At 34.6% G+C, this 16,721-nt stretch overlaps 1 non-coding gene across 1 annotated transcript; it reads right to left on the bottom strand.

The window, feature by feature from the left end:
- Positions 1–15,605: 15,605 nt before the first annotated feature.
- On the bottom strand, positions 15,606–15,681 carry TRNAA-UGC (transfer RNA alanine (anticodon UGC)). Its single transcript has one exon. It is a non-coding gene; the product is annotated as a tRNA-Ala (tRNA).
- Positions 15,682–16,721: the final 1,040 nt, after the last annotated feature.

Here is a 16,721-nt window from a genome sequence, read left to right as displayed (position 1 = left end):
CTAGTGGAGTCAGAATAATATTTGATGTCTTTATTTTTATTTCTTTTGGATCCTCTTCTATCCAGTATTTTGACTTGAATTCAGTACCAGTTAATAGGGCTAATTCTTAACATTGCTCTTTAGTTTTTCATACTCACTTCATATATACCAGAACTGTGATTCTAAATCTAGCAGGTCCAATGTTTTTCCTTAATAATTTTGTGATATAATATCCCCGTTAGTATCCCAATAGAACTGATAAAGACAACATGGAACACACCGACAGCTGTCAGGGGAGGGAGGTTGTAGGGACTGGATGAAGGAAGGTGAAGGGATAAAGCAAAATAAAACCAGACCCATGTAACACATTGACACAGACAACAGTGTAGTGATAGCCAGAGGAAATGGGGAGTGAGAAGATAGGAGGCAGTGGACAAAGTGAGGAAAAATGGGGACAAAAAGAGATTTTGCTTGGGGCAATGGATGCACAATTGCAGTGTGCAGATGGTGTTTTATTAAGTTGCATACTTGAAACCCCCAATAAATTCAATTAAAAATAAAGTTAAATTAAAAAAGACAATTATGTTACTCAAAATCAAAATAATATCTGAATAGTAATCAACAAAAGAAATTTTAAAAATACGTTCTTAACTGTCATTCAGAATATACATGCTTTTAGTATAGTTACATTAGAATATGTAATGCCTGACCGGGCGGTGGTGCAGTGGATAGGGCGTCAGACTGGGATGCGGAAGACTTTGAGGGCCGCTCATCTGGTTTCAACAAAGCTCACCAGCTTGGACCCAAGGTCGCTGGCTTGAGCAAGGGGTTACTCAGTCTTCTGAAGGCCTGCAGTTAAGGCACATATGAGAAAGCAATCAATGAACAATTAAGGTGTCGCAACAAAAAATTGATGATTGATGCTTCTCTTTCCATTCCTGTCTGTCTGTCTCTATCTATCCCTCTTTCTGACTCTCTCCCTGTCTCTGTAACAACAACAAAAAAAGAATTGTAATGAAATTGCCCATATGCTTGTTTTTATAGATAGAATGAATGTTAATGAATCAGCCATAAATTCAAATTGATGATTCCATGATTACTCAAATGCCAAAAACTGGCATTGCTATCCATGATGTGATTTTTCTAGAAGTGAACAATTCATGTTAACATGCCTACAAAATAAGGCATCCCATTTATCCTCAAAAACTTAATAAATATTAAAATTCAGAAAAACTATAGATTTAAATATTTTATAGATATATGTTTTAGGGTTTTATTTCTGCATGTTTTGTTCATTAAAAAATATCCACAAATATATTTATAAGTTCCATGGAGTACAGTACAACGTTTTGATAAGTAGGATATTCCAGAATACTGTAGCAATACTAGCATCCTTGCTTATCACTACCCCACCCTTTACAGTGATGACCCCACACTGTGATAACATAGAATACACTGAGGATTTGTGTCCTATTACAATCGAATGAAGAGCAAAGGACATAGCGTTCCTGTTGTCTGCTCCTCCCTTGATGCTATCATTTTAGAGACATCACTAAAAGAGCTTTACACTGTGGAGTCCTGGGAAAAGTCTAGAAGTAAAACTATGTTTGAACATAATTATTTCAAAGCTTAAGTTTACTGAGGAGTGAAGGCAAAAAAACAAGAAAGGGGTTAATTATGACTGGAGGAAACACATCACTGAGAAAGAAGATAGTCTGGCCATGGGTGCCATGGTTATTTGGATATATAGATCACTATTTCATGCACATAATACTGAATGTAACAATAGGATTAGAGTAGACAATAAATACTCACTGATAATTTACATCTGTCATTTTAGATAAAAGAAACAGAGCAGTTGTTGAGCACTTCATTGGTTTGTATTTGGAGTCTCTGTTCAAAACATTGATAATGATACTAACAACTCAATAACAACCAATGAATTTTTCATGGATGATAATCATATTCATGAATTTCCTTTCTATTTAAATTTCAATTAGATATTTAATGTAAGTCAGTTTATTTCTGCTTCAAGCCTGAAGCATAGGTTATTATCAGTAAAAAGTGAGGTTTCCGAGGTGAAATACAAAATGGTGAAATCCCACTCTGTAAATTCCAAGAGGATTTTATTTATTGATGTACTTCTGAAGCCTCAAATAAAGGCATGACATAGACATGATAAAAAAAGCAAATAGTATGTTAATTAGAAGTAAACAGGATAGTTCATGGATTTATAATATCTTTATCTATAAAAATATATGCAGGAAAACTGATCATCATTACAATTCTCTTTCTAGTCTCCTACTTTTTTAGCCTTCTTCTTACCACTCATGCTAGTTCTCAGAAATTCTCCTTTTATTTTGGCTCTTTGTGGAAATTTAAGTTTTATCTGTTGGCTTTTGCTATCAATTTTAGCATTTCTAATTTCTCTCATAGTATGAAGTAATGTCAAAATGTCTTGTTCTAAAATTTCAATCAGAAGAATGTCATATTAAAATCTTAAGGCTTACCAGAGATTGTGAACTTTAGCTTTCAATGACTTATCACTATTTTTTCCTAAAAGACCAAAGAGATAATGCACAGGAAAATGAGGCAGGTTAGTTGGTAAAAGGGACATGCAATCAGGAAAACACGCGTGCTGGATACCTGGCCATACCTCCTTGGTCTCTGCTATGGAGTCCCACCTAAGGTTTGGGCTAGAATTGGACATAAACAAAAATAGAAGCTAAGACTGAATCTTTCAGTCAGACCTGGGATAAATCATTTAACGCATATATCCATTTCTTTGTTTTTAAGATGACAAATGCTTATTTCCTCCCAGAAAGTACAGTGCTAAAAGTCTTTAAATGAGACTTTAGAGTCTTATTTTACTAATAAAGTATTATTTTTCTTTCAAGAATAATGATTATGAGGCATTTATCCCCTAAGCCACTATCTATCAGGAGAGGAGAAAGCATCCATAATAGTTGCCTTTATTTAAAATGATTTATTGGTAATGCTGAATATATTTCCGCAAGCTTGAGCGGAACAACAAAGCTTGATGTTTGAGATTTATTTTTACATTCAGATAAAATTTCAAGTGTGCCACAACAATTAAAGTATGGGGAAAGCCTTTGTTCCAATTTAAACCCTTTACAAAGTTTAAAGATATATCACCATCTCTCTAACATGAAATAGTCCCCAGCTGGGAAGCTCTCACAGTATCACAGTGAGGACTGAGTCAGGTTGAAAAGCTTGTCTATAGAAATCACCTAGGAACTTTATAAGGCCAAGGACAGGAAAGACATTTACACTAAAGAAATACTGGCTTTGGAGGTAACTGATTATTCCTAGGAAGAATGACATCCGACTTGGATTGCTTGGAGAAGAGACAAAGGCCACAATGCTCATTAAATTTGCCAGCAAAGAAAAAGGTTAATAAATTGGAAACTTTTTTTAAAATGGAAAAGATAAGATCTGGATATTAGGTGAAACCTATAATTGGCTGGCTCCTAGGAATTCTTGCCAAAGGGAAGAGTTGACTCTGGTTCATGGATATAAGGTGCAATGTGGGATTCTCAGGTTGTGCTTGTTGCTTTTGTACCTTCTCCAGACCCAGGATTCAACAACCCTAGCTCACCAAATTCACATGAAGTATCTATCGTCTTACATTTCACTAAGCAATAAATTTACTAAGGTTTGTAGAAGATTTCTGAAGCAGCTCTTCCATTAGATAACTCCGTCACTTTTGCATTTTCCTCCTCTTAGACACACACACACACGTTTTTCACATTTGGTCTCATTTTGAATCAATGTTACAAAGCTAAAATACAGGGGCAGGTAAGCAAAAGTAGGTTTACAGTTGTGAGTACACAAAACACAGTATTTACTCTTGTATTATTATTTAATATTGTATTATTTATAGGTATTATAACTCTAAACCTACTTTTTTTCATCCCTGGATATTCAAATTTGGGAGAAATGAAAGAAGAGTGTACCTTTAAAAGGATTTAGAGTTAGAAATTTCTCCATGTGATTTCCACACAGTGTAAAATGAAGTGAAATATATACATATATATATTATTTTAATCTCTATGTCAATATTAATCTCTGTGTCAGATATTAAACAATAATCTCAAAATCACCAATTTGAAGACCAGTATTACTATTTTAGAAGATTAGTGATATGTATTGATTTAGGTTTCATGTCACCAACAGGAGCCTAACCTAGAAGCTATAAAATATGTCCTAGTGAATTTTCAACAGTGATCTTCTATGAAGAACTGTGCATAGAAAGGCAGTGAGATGATATGGGATTCTGCCCCTTATTCTGTCAAAATGTAACAGAGCAACATTGAATGAATCACTTTTCTTGATTGACTGATTTTAATATTCCCTTCAGCTCTAACCTTCCTCATTACTGATTATATGTATACAAACACATTTCTCTGTAATAGATGTGACCTCTATTATACTGGAAGATTTAGGAACTAGTCATGTGTTCTCTAGCCAATAGTACAAAATTAGTCATGTTAAGAAAGGTATAGGTGACAGCAGTGAAAATGGCAGAGTAGGCAATTCTAGGGAATCCATTCCTCCTCAAAATACTTAAAGATCTAGCCCAAACTGTCAAAATCTTACCAGAACTCAACAAGATACCATATACCTCAACCATGGTTATGTTTTCCACAGTTTTGCTTTCCAGAGTTTCATAGTCTCAAAACATTGAATGGAAAATTTTAGAAATTACTAAGTTTTAAATTGTGCACTGTTCTTCATATTATGATGAAATACTTGTACACTAAAATTCACAGCAGCCCAATGTACAGTAGGCAAAAAATGGAAATAACTCAAATGTTCATCAGCAGATGAATGGATAAACCAACGCAGTATATCCATGCTCTGGAATTTTAATCAGACATATAAAGGAATGAAATGATGCATGATATTGCATAGATGAACCTCAAAAACATGCTAAGTTAAGGAAACTAGACACAAAAGATCACATATTATACTCCATTTATATGAAATGGAGGAGACAGGAAGCAGACAAATGATTTCAGGGTAACTGAGAGAAGGAAAGAATGTACAGCAATTGCTTACTGAGCATAGGTTTCCTTTTGGGGATATAAAAATATATTAAAACTAATTATAATTATGGATTTATATATAAATATATATATGTAATATTTTTAAGTAAAAAAAAGAGTGGAACAATTTACTTTTGGCAGTATTCAGTTAGTGAACTTTCTTAATAAAATTTTCTAGAAATCTGATGTGCATATATTTCATTTATACCATAGCTACACTATAATATAATACCTTTCAGTGATCAATTAATCCTATACTGATATACGGAAATTTTGTTGCAAGCCATTAATTAAAGAAGATGTTCAGATTGACTTGAAGACAAGGTATCACCAAGATTCATAGAAATGACCTTATAATGTGTCCATCTCCTCTGTAGTCACTAAGCTCCTAAACAGGAAATACTTAACTATTTCCATAATAAACTCGTATAACAATCAACCTCCAAACAATAATTTATTCTCTCTGATATACAGGTGGGTTGAGTTGGATCTTCTCTGCATTTCTCCATTATCCCGGAATTTATGATCTAGCTAGGGCATGTTCTTTGCATTTTGATAACAGAAGCATGAAAAAAAAAAAGGCAGAAACTCATGAGGCTTCTCAAGTCTTAGTTTTGAAATTGTCACATTCTCATATCTGTCCACATGCCAATTAGTGGCTGAATCAGTTCTAAGTCCAAGTTCACAGTCAAGTACAAGAAAATATACTAACAATAATAAGGTTATAATAAATGCATGGATGCATGATGAGGTGAAATTTTTCTAGTAATTCAGTTTACTACAGTAAATATAATGTCTTATTTATTTTCCCCAGAACATTGCATTGTGACTGATATCTAGCAGGTAACAAGTAATAAATGTCTGTTAAACCAAATAAAATCAAAGTATTTTTTATTCAAATATGTATTGGGTCTTATTGATTGCTGTCAATAGACACTCTCATTAACTTGAAGGAAGGGGGAAACTTTTGAAAACATTTTGTTTAGCTCACAGAATTGACAGAAAGTTTAAAATGTCTAAGAAAATATAAGAACCAGGATAACTAGTGAACATAAATAGAATATTTAATTAGATCTATTTGAGTAGTATTGACAAATGATTTAATACATGTGGATATTTGTAGAGCATATCATTTAAGATAGTAGGGTGTTTTTTAAAAATTGCTTCTGTATATGGAATTCAATCTCTAGAAAGTACTTAGCACAAAAAAGAGGCTTAAAAAATGAACAAATGCATGTTTCATGAGTAAATATATTTATATCCTTGTGCTAGTTCAATCGGATTTAAAGTTTTAGGCGATAGAATCTGACTGCCTAAGATAGGTCACATACCTATCAGATAACTACTAGCTTACTTTGATTTACCATCCCATGGATTGTACGTATACAAGATAGCAGAAATTCCACCCCAAACCTGGGATGCTGTTTCTAGAAATTGAGTGACTACATATGTACACTAATCATGTTTTTAGCCTACTTAAATACTAATGATTCATGATTATATCTATACAACAGTAAACCTCTTCTATATATGAGTCTTCAAAACCTAGTCCTCTTATTTCATTCCAGACTTACTCCATATCATTGTTCCATTTATACCCAAGTCTCTATCCTTTCTGAATGTACCACAAGCATGCCATGTTACCTCATGTTTTATTCAATGTGTTGATTAAAGTATAGGCTAAGTTACTGTTACAAGGGAAACAGTAAATTTAGCAGCTCTGAGAAAGTACAATTTATTTCTTTCTCATGTGAAAGTTCAAACGTAAGTGCACAATCCAGAGTGGACATGATCCAGGTCCCTTCTGGATCTTCTATTTCTGCATGATTTCCCGGGATAAAGCCCTCACCTTTATGGTTAAAGCTGACTCAATACCACATTGTATGCTTTTCAATATATTAAGGAGCAAGGAGAAGAAGCAAAGAATAAGTACTGTTTTAAAAAAGAATATGACCTGGAAGATACAAACATGATTTCTATTTACCTCCTAATGTTACATGGCCAAATCTAGCCAGATAAAAGTGTTAGAGGACAATTATTTTTAAAAAGGGAGAGTGGATACTGGAAAATAATAATGTCTATCACAAATATTTTTGCACATTTTCTCTTCCTGAAATGCTATACTTCCTTTCCCCTGTGCCTGTGGCATATGTAAATGCATTTTGTCCTAGGAAACTTTTCTAGCCACTCCATGGAGATTTAGTTGCTCCATTTTGGAACTTAAGTTATCTTCACTTTGGAACTTAACCACTTACTCCTCCATCTCCTAGAAGACCTAGAACATAACTTATTTATACTTTTATTTTCAGTGATGAGGTCAGTCCATTTTCGTTGAACAGTCATGAAGTCTTATGAGTATATTTTTACTCCAACTTACTAACAGATCACAAAATATTAGTCATGCTTATTAGTAAGATGGTGTATATCAGGAAGCCTTTATTGGGAATGGGAACTACTTTACAAGGTATTTTTGCCTTTAACCTTAGTCTTTTAATGGATTAATTGAAGCTTAAAAACAACAGAAAACTAATTTTCTATGGATATCTCTGCATGCAAATTTCCTTGAATAAGGCCAGTTTTGTATTCTTTATTAAACACCTATTCTATATAGCAGGGGTCCCCAAACTTTTTACACAGGGGGCCAGTTCACTGTCCCTCAGACCATTGGAGGGCCAGACTATAAAAAAAACTATGAACAAATCCCTATGCACACTGCACATATCTTATTTTAAAGTAAAAAAACAAAACGGGAACAAATACAATATTTAAAATAAAGAACAAGTAAATTTAAATCAACAAACTGACCAGTATTTCAATGGGAACTATGCTCCTTTCACTGACCACCAATGAAAGAGGTGCCCCTTTCGGAAGTGCGGCGGGGGGCTGGATAAATGGCCTCAGGGGGCTGCATGCAGCCCGCAGGCCATAGTTTGGGGACTCTTGCTATATAGGGTTGTATTATTAGGAGACATTCAAATGCAGAGTATTAGAATATATGCCTTGAATGTATGTAAAGAATATTTTAGAGATAATGTTCATAATAACTCAGTATGCAAAACATTATGCTTCTTCTGAGATGGTTATATTTTTTTGTTTGTTTTTTTGTTTGTTTGTTTGTTTTTTTAATAATTTTATTTTTTTAATGGGGTGACATCAATAAATCAGGATACATATATTCGAAGATAACATGTCCAGGTTATCTTGTAGTTCAATTATGTTGCATACCCATCACCCAAAGTCAGATTGTCCTCTGTCACCTTCTATCTAGTTTTCTTTGTGCCCCTCCCCCTCCCCCTTTCCCTCTCCCTCTCCCCCCTCCCCCCGTAACCCCCACACTCTTATCAATGTCTCTTAGTCTCACTTTTATGTCCCACCTATGTATGGAATAATGCAGTTCCTGGTTTTTTTCTGTTTTACTTGTTTCACTTCGTATAATGTTATCAAGATCCCACCATTTTGCTGTAAATGATCTGATGTCATCATTTCTTATGGCTGAGTAGTATTCCATAGTGTATATGTGCCACATCTTCTTTATCCAGTAGATGGTTATATTTTAAAGCAAAACTAGAAACTAAAACTGCTGATAACTGAAAAAGTCATTCTTGACATTTATGTTTCAACATGGTGAATACATTTTTTGTTATACGTACATATTTTCTCTTCACAACAAATGTTAATCAAAATTCTATTTACTATAGTGCTTGGAAAGTCTCATTTGCTTTTTGCTTTTTTTTTTTCCAGTGTAGTTCAGTCTGTTAAACTCATACTTAATTACTGAAGCAGTTCCCTAATGACAAACAAAACTTTTGATACATAAGCCAATAAAACAGCCTCTAGTTGACATAAAAAGTTTCATATCAGCTTAAATTTTCTTGTCCACCAGAGTAAAATAAACATAAAAGCAAGTATTTCTTTAAAAACAGTAATCACCATGAGATTTAGAGATTATTTCTTAGTTTTTTGCATGACACCTAAAAATATCTCAATAATAATGAAAAATCCAGTCAAACCGCAAATTTGGTTTTATATAGGCTATTTATAGGCTACAAAACTGCTGGGCTAAGTAGCTGTTGGTGCTTTTCTTTTCTGTAATGCTAGATTCATTTAATATATATCTATATATCTATATAGATCTATATATCTATCTATCTATCTATCTATCTATATATATATATATATATGTCAAGATTCATCTAGATATTTTAGAGCAGTATTTCAATCATCTTTGTGTTTTCTCCAGCAAAATTCTGAGTTTCTGTAAAGAAAATTTTGCATTTTCTTGATTTTTAAACTTTGAAAAACCTAATATAGCTCCCTACTTCTCATGGTCTTGAATACCTTTTCTTTATATCACCAAATGACAGAACTTAAAAACTGCCACCAGAACTCTGGAGTAAAGAATAACAGATAAAAGGGATAAACAGGTTTTCTACCCAATCTAGTTAAAAATATTGAACCACAATTAAATTGCCCCAATGTTCTTAAAGTTCTTAATAGTTTTGCATAAATATTGAAACATTTCATATGTCAATTCATATATTTTCTTAACAACACTTTTTTTTGTATTTATTTTTTGTGGCAGAGACAGAGTCAGAGAGAGAGAGAGAGACAGATAGGAACAGATAGACAGGAAGGGAGGGAGAGGAGGAACATCTTCGTTGTGGATCCTTAGTTGTTCATTGATTGAATTCTCATATGTGCCTTGACTGGGGACCATAGCAGACCAAATGACCCCTTGCTTGAGCCAGTGACCTTGGGCTCAAGCTGGTGAGCCTTGCTCAAACCAGATGAGCCCGCGCTCAATCTGGCAACTCAGGGTCTTGAACCTGGGTCGTCCGCATCCCAATCCAACTCTCTATCCACTGCGCCACCGCCTGGTCAGGCTTAACAACACTTTTAATAAACTCATTTGTCTCACATTAGCAAGAATTCAACAATAATACTTTGAAATGATATATTCAGAATTAAACAGAGATTTAAGAGGATATTGAAAAGACTTTCAGAATTCTGTCCCTGTGACTACTTGTTAGAAGGTAATTGAAAGTTATCCTAGAAACTACCTTCTTTAAGTTTGAATGGTGTATTAGTATTAGGTGGAATAAAATAGAAGCCACATCTCAAATCATTTTCCAAGCTCATATTACTGTTCAGCTCTACCTATATTTTCTAAGTCATGTTCTTCCACTTTACTCAAAGTCAAAGAGTTTTATTTATAATGTCTTTTTTATTAATTCTATAGTTCAATTTTTAAAATGATTGTAATCTTCATTTCAACCAATTCTGGGCTTCAACTCTATTTTTTTTCTCTCCATATATTGATATGTGCTCAATCAGTATTACTGTGAGTCTTATAAGAAAAATAAATTTATAATAGAAATTAAAAATTAATAATTATAGGAGAAACTAGGGAAATAAAAGCATAAAGAGGTCTAAGGACCAGGAAAAAACAATTAACCAGCTCTGGCACAGGCAAATGAGCCCGAGCTTAAGGAAATTTGGAATAGACGCATCTATCTGCTGGAGTGGGACCACGAAGAGGAGGTGATGTGTATGACAGCTGTTGTCACTTCATGGTCACCACAGGGAGGTTCTTAGCAAAGTATGTGGTGATAGGCCTTAGGCCACTGTTGACTGGCAGGGCTGGAAATCACAAAGGGGAGTTGGCTGGGGAGAGGGTAGGAGCAAGGAAAAAAAACTCTGGAAACTTTGCATGTGAAACTCGCTGCCTCTAACCAAAAACCTACAGAATAGAACCATTCTGCTTTCCTTATATCTATCAAGCCTCACAACTACTTTGGCCAACTTTAACTTGAAATCAAAGAGTAAAGGAGATTCTGGGAAATGTATATAGTTCCCAACATAAGGCAGGTGACAATACAACAACCAAACTCAGCTTGTCTTTTGTCAACTCAGTATCCACACAGACTTCCTTAGCCATATGTAACTCCCACATAAAGGTGATGACAAAGTCACACTTCTTTCTAGCATTAGCTTTTATATAGTCACAAACACTGTGGCACTCTCCCCAAGCATGACACCTCACAGCCCAGTTCATCTTTGGATGGTGTTCTCTTCCAGCAGACATACTTTTCCTCCTGACATTCTGTAACTTACTACTGAGAATTAAGGTTGACTGTTATTAATACATCTTCTATTAGTAGGAAAAGAAAAGAAGAAAAAACAAAACAAAAGTGATCTTTAATCTCTTTGGATAGGTAGGTATGAAGAAGATAGGTATCTTTATACATATACATATGCATATTATGAATTAATGGACTGTGTTTCTGATCATAAGTACTATTTACCTCCCTATTCCTTTTTCTATTAGTCTTAGTCTGAATAGAATTGGGGATCTTGATATATATCCTCTGGAGCCCTCTTCCTGGATTAGTACTAAGCAAGTATATTTGATAAAATGCAAATGTCAGAAAATTCCATGGGAGTCTTCCACTAGTAGGAGCACTTTCTTTACATATAACAATAAAAAGACAGGATTTTGTCTGTCTGTTTGTTTGATTTACATTGTTTCACTTTCAATGAAAAGTAATAAGATAGGCAGTCAGATAGATAGATGATAGATAGAAAGATAGATAGATAGATAGATAGATAGATAGATAGATAGATAGATAGATAGATAGATAATAGATAGATAGATAGACAGACAATACCAAATACTGATTCTTGAAAAAAAAAGTTAGTGATTTATTGTTTTTAAGTTCAATAATTTATCCCAAAACTTCACCCCCACTTTTCCTTATGTTCTGGGAAGGGATATTTTCAGTGAGTTATGAGTTCTGACTATAAGTTGAAGCTTTATTTCTTTATAATAAATATTTTATTGTGAAATATTCACCTTCAAAGTGTGACCAATAAGCCCGCAAAAAGCAATGACTATAATATAATTACACTCCTCCTTATTAAAATGTTCAACCATTTGCTACAGATGCACAGTTCATGGTTATGGAAAGGGGTAATTTGTTTAATAATATATTCACTCAGCTACGCATAATGTGATTTAATCAGTACATTATATGCAGACTTCAAATGTAAAATTTCTCAAATGATCAAAATGAATTATTAACAGTTTACAGTCATCAAACCCTCATGAGGGAGGGAGATGAAAATTTATCTTCTTTCTTTGTAAATCTTTTACCTTTCTCCTACAGCCAAAGACTAATATTCCATAAACCACCTGCTATATCAAACAATGGAGTAACAGCTTTGCCTGTGGTTGACAAAATCAAAGCTATTCTGATAATGTGACATCAGTTTATTCATATTTTGAGTTCATGTAATCTGAGAATAATATATCAGTAAGTTCTTATTTAGGCCAAAAACCTTTCTTCTTGTAATTCCCATATTGAATTTATCACACATCCTTCACCCCTACAAGGAAAATATAACCTGACTAGTTTTTTCTTACTGATATTACTCTGAACCAAGACACCATCATTTTCTTATAAGCAAGTCAGAGAGACAGAGATAGTGACATTAAGGGACAAACAGACAGGAAGGGAGAGAGATGAGAAGCATCAACTCATAGTTAAGTCATTTTAGTTGTTCATTGATTGCTTTCTCATATATACCAAGACCAAGGGGCTCCAGCTGAGCCAGTGACCTCTTGCTCAAGCCAGTGATCTCACGCTCAAGCTAGCAAATTTGGGATTTCAAACCTGGGTCCTCAGCACCCCAGGTCGATGTTCTAACCACTATGCAACTACCTGGTTAGGTAAACCACCATCATTTCTAATCTAGATTATTGCTAAACACACCTGTTTCACAACTTCCTTCTGTCCTTGCCTCTGTTATGTGTATTTTCAATTCTGAAGCCAGAATGATGCTATTTAAATGAAAGCCAACTCTTGACACTCCTCTACCCAAAACTCTCAAGTAGCTCTTCATAGAACAAACAGTAAAAGCCAAAGTTTTAGAATGACTTGAGGAAACTTCTGGTTCTCTGTCCACAACTATATTTCTAACTGCATTACTTTCAACCCTATTATTGTTCCCATCCTTCACATTGATCCAGCCTCACTGGCCTTCTCTTTGTTGCTTCAAAATGCCTGATGTCATTCCACCCACAATCTTAAACATTATGTCATGTGAGATGCCCTTTGTTCATATAGCCTAAGGTTCCCTATTCTCCCGAGAGTGTTTATCAAACTCACCTCCACAGTGAGGCCTTCTCTAACGGCCCTATATCCAAAATTGCAACCTTCGACCCTTCTTTACTCCACTCTGCTATATTTTTCTTCTTGGTACTTATTACTTCTTACCACTTTTACTTATATATTTACTATTGATGTTTTTATCTGAGTGTTTTAATACTGTATCACTAACACCTGGTATAGAGTAACACTTACTGAATTAGTAGGTATACTAAAGACAGTGAACATCAACAGTAAACCTCATCTATACATATACATTGAATGTGCACTCAAATATAGCTGTTCTTTTTTAACATGATGGTACTAGTGAAAAAATTGTTGCCAAATTTAAATCACAAGCATTCTAAAATGCTATACTAGTTTTCAATTGCTTCATTAATAAAAAATCATTCCTAAAACTGAATGGCTTAAAAAATTAACATTTATTTATCTTTAGCTTATATAGGTCAGTTCATAGTTCTGTTGCTCTGTTTAGAATGACCTGATCTTGACTAGACTTACTCATAGGACTATGTCAGCTGGTTTGTTGATTGGGGATTTGCTGATCTAGGGTAGCTTCACCTGGGATGAACTGGTTTTGTACCACCTGATTTCTCATACTCTAGCAACCTGGATTTATTCAATTGGTGGTCATAAAAGCCCAAGCAAGAAAGTGAAGCACACAGGCCTCTTGAGGTCTAGGCTTAGGGTTGACACACCATTCTTTCTGCCAAACTTGATTAGCCAAGAAAAATCACAAGGAAGCCCAGATTTAACACGGTAAGGAAATATTACATTCTTAATGGAGGAGCTGCAAAACCACATTGAAAGAACTTTTACCACATAAGCATTTCAACAATACATCTCACAAAACCACAGTGGTCACAAATCATTAAATCTTGATACTAAAATGGAAAAGTTTGGAGATGATCTCTTTGCATATCACATAATCATGTTATATTGTTCTTTATCAATTATGAATTGGATCTCTATTTTGTGTACAAGAGTCTAGTGAGACCACAATTAAATTATTATAGTATACTTTGAGAATTTTCTGGTTCTACTTTCACATTCTCAATGGCATCAGTTGTATAAAGTTTAACACTTCCTTAAAGTGAAATAATTAGCTTAAGACCAATGATTATTAATGAGGAAGGATATTTTGAATAAAACTAGTTATATACAACCTTAGCAGGAACTTTGCAGAAAAAAAACTAAGATAAAACAAACATTAAAATCATATTTAAAAAATAGCAATGAGATACAACTTAACACCAAAATGTTATTATGACCAAAATTTGGAATTCTGACAGGACCAAATGCTGGTGAGGCTGTGGAGTGATAGATACTCTGATTCATTGTTGTTGTTAATGCAAAATTGTACAGCTACTTTAGATGACAATTGGACAGCTTCTTATAAAACTAAACATATTCTTAACACACAATCTAGCAGTTGTGCTTTTTTGGAATTAACCCAAAGTATTTGAAAACAATGTTCTCAAAAAAACATTCACAAGTGTATTTATAGTAGCTTTATTCATAATGACTGAAACCTCGACACAACCGAGATCTTCCTCAGCAGGTGAATGGGTGAACTGTGGAATATCCAAACAGTATTACTCAGCACTAAAAATGAATAAGCTATAGAGCTATGAAAAGATGTGGAGGCATCTAAATGCATATTACTAATTGAAAAAAGTCAACCTGAAACGGCTGCATATTCTACGTATCCAATTATATGACATTCAGGAAAACAAAAAACTATGGAGACAGGAAAAAGATCAATAGTACTAGGTATAGCCAGAGAGGAATGAATAGGCAGTGAACAGAGGTATTTTAGGACAATGCAGATATTCTGTATAACCCTATAATGTTGGATTCATGTTGTTACATATTTGTCCAAACCTATAGAATGAACAATACCAAAAGTATGTCTTACGGATTTGGTGATTATGATGTGCTAGTGTAGGCTTCTCTTTGATAAAAATATGCCATTCTGATGGGTGGGGACGCTATGCATGTGTAGGAGAAGAGAGTATATGGAAAATGTACTTTTCTTTCAATTTTGTCAAAAAGCTAAAGCTTATCTAAAAAATAAAATTCTTTTTTTTTTTTTCTGATGCTGGAAATGGGGATAGACAGTCAGACAGACTCCCGCATGCGCCGGATCAGGATCCACCCGGCACGCCCACCAGGGGCAACGCTCTGCCCACCAGGGGTCGATGCTCTGCCCCTCCAGGGCGTCGCTCTGCCGCGACCAGAGCCACCCTAGGGCTTGGGGCAGAGGCCAAGGAGCCATCCCCAGCGCCCGGGCCATCTTTGCTCCAATGGAGCCTTGGCTGCGGGAGGGGAAGAGAGAGACAGAGAGGAAGGGGGGGGGGTGGAGAAGCAAATGGGCGCTTCTCCTATGTGCCCTGGCCGGGAATCGAACCCGGGTGCCCCGCACGCAAGGCCGACGCTCTACCACTGAGCCAATGGGCCAGGGCCAAAAAAAATAAAATTCTTAAAATGTCAAAGAATGTAGTATTTTTTGATGATTATACATCAGTGTTTTAGCATGAAAGAATGGTTTTGTGAAACAGATGTAACCTCTGTAACTCTGTCCAGACGAAGCAGTCAATGCAAACACAGATTATTCACTCTATCCCTCTTTGTATGCAGTGAAGCATATGTATTTTGATTATTGATTTTTATTGCTATCTACTCTCTTTGATCAATTATCTGTTTTTTTCATCTGAGGTATTTCTGCCTTTTCTCTGAAATAACCCACAATTCTTTGTCTTTTAACTTTCCTGACCTTGGCATCAAGCTTCTCTTTGCTTTTTGGCCTCGTCCCTTTCTAACTGAAAATTTGAGTTTGAAGAGAAGACAGAATTTTCTTACTTGGCAGATATTTAAAGCTGCCAATATAGTATTTTGCTTTGTGCTCTAAATACAGACACATGTGATTAAAAAAAGAAAACCCACATGGTAGATGGGGTTTTTAATGCTGTGCATAACTGTTAACAGAAAATTCTTTTAAAAAGTGAGGGAAAGAATATTAGTCTCAAAAGATAGCTTCTGAAATATCTTTTCCTAAACTCTAAAGTGTTTATTTCTGTTGATTTAGTTGGGGATATGGAAGAGGATAAAGATTCTGATCCTAATGTTGCCCCTCTAAGATAAATATATATTCAAAAGAACCCTTAAATAATGCATAGGGAACATTTTTGTGTGTTAACAGCCCCAGAATTTGGTTTGACTTCAAATGAAAGCTAGTTATAATATAAACAGTTTATGCTGACAAACCATACATAAATTCTGCCCAAATGTGATTAGTAAAAATTCATACACTACATGGCAATACAGTAGCACTTGCGAACTCAAGAGTATTGGCTTAGTAAGAGTGTCCCGATATAAAAAAAACAAAAAAAAAAAAACATGTTTTTTTGTGTTCTGTAAATTATTTAACCTCTTGGTCAGAGAAAAACTTGGCTGAAATTTTCTTTATGGGCCTGAAACATTTATTTTATTTATTTTTCTTTTT

This window comes from Saccopteryx leptura, chromosome 1, assembly GCF_036850995.1.
Source record: "Saccopteryx leptura isolate mSacLep1 chromosome 1, mSacLep1_pri_phased_curated, whole genome shotgun sequence".
Lineage (NCBI taxonomy): Eukaryota > Metazoa > Chordata > Mammalia > Chiroptera > Emballonuridae > Saccopteryx > Saccopteryx leptura.
This window is presented reverse-complemented; position numbering and strand designations above follow the sequence as displayed.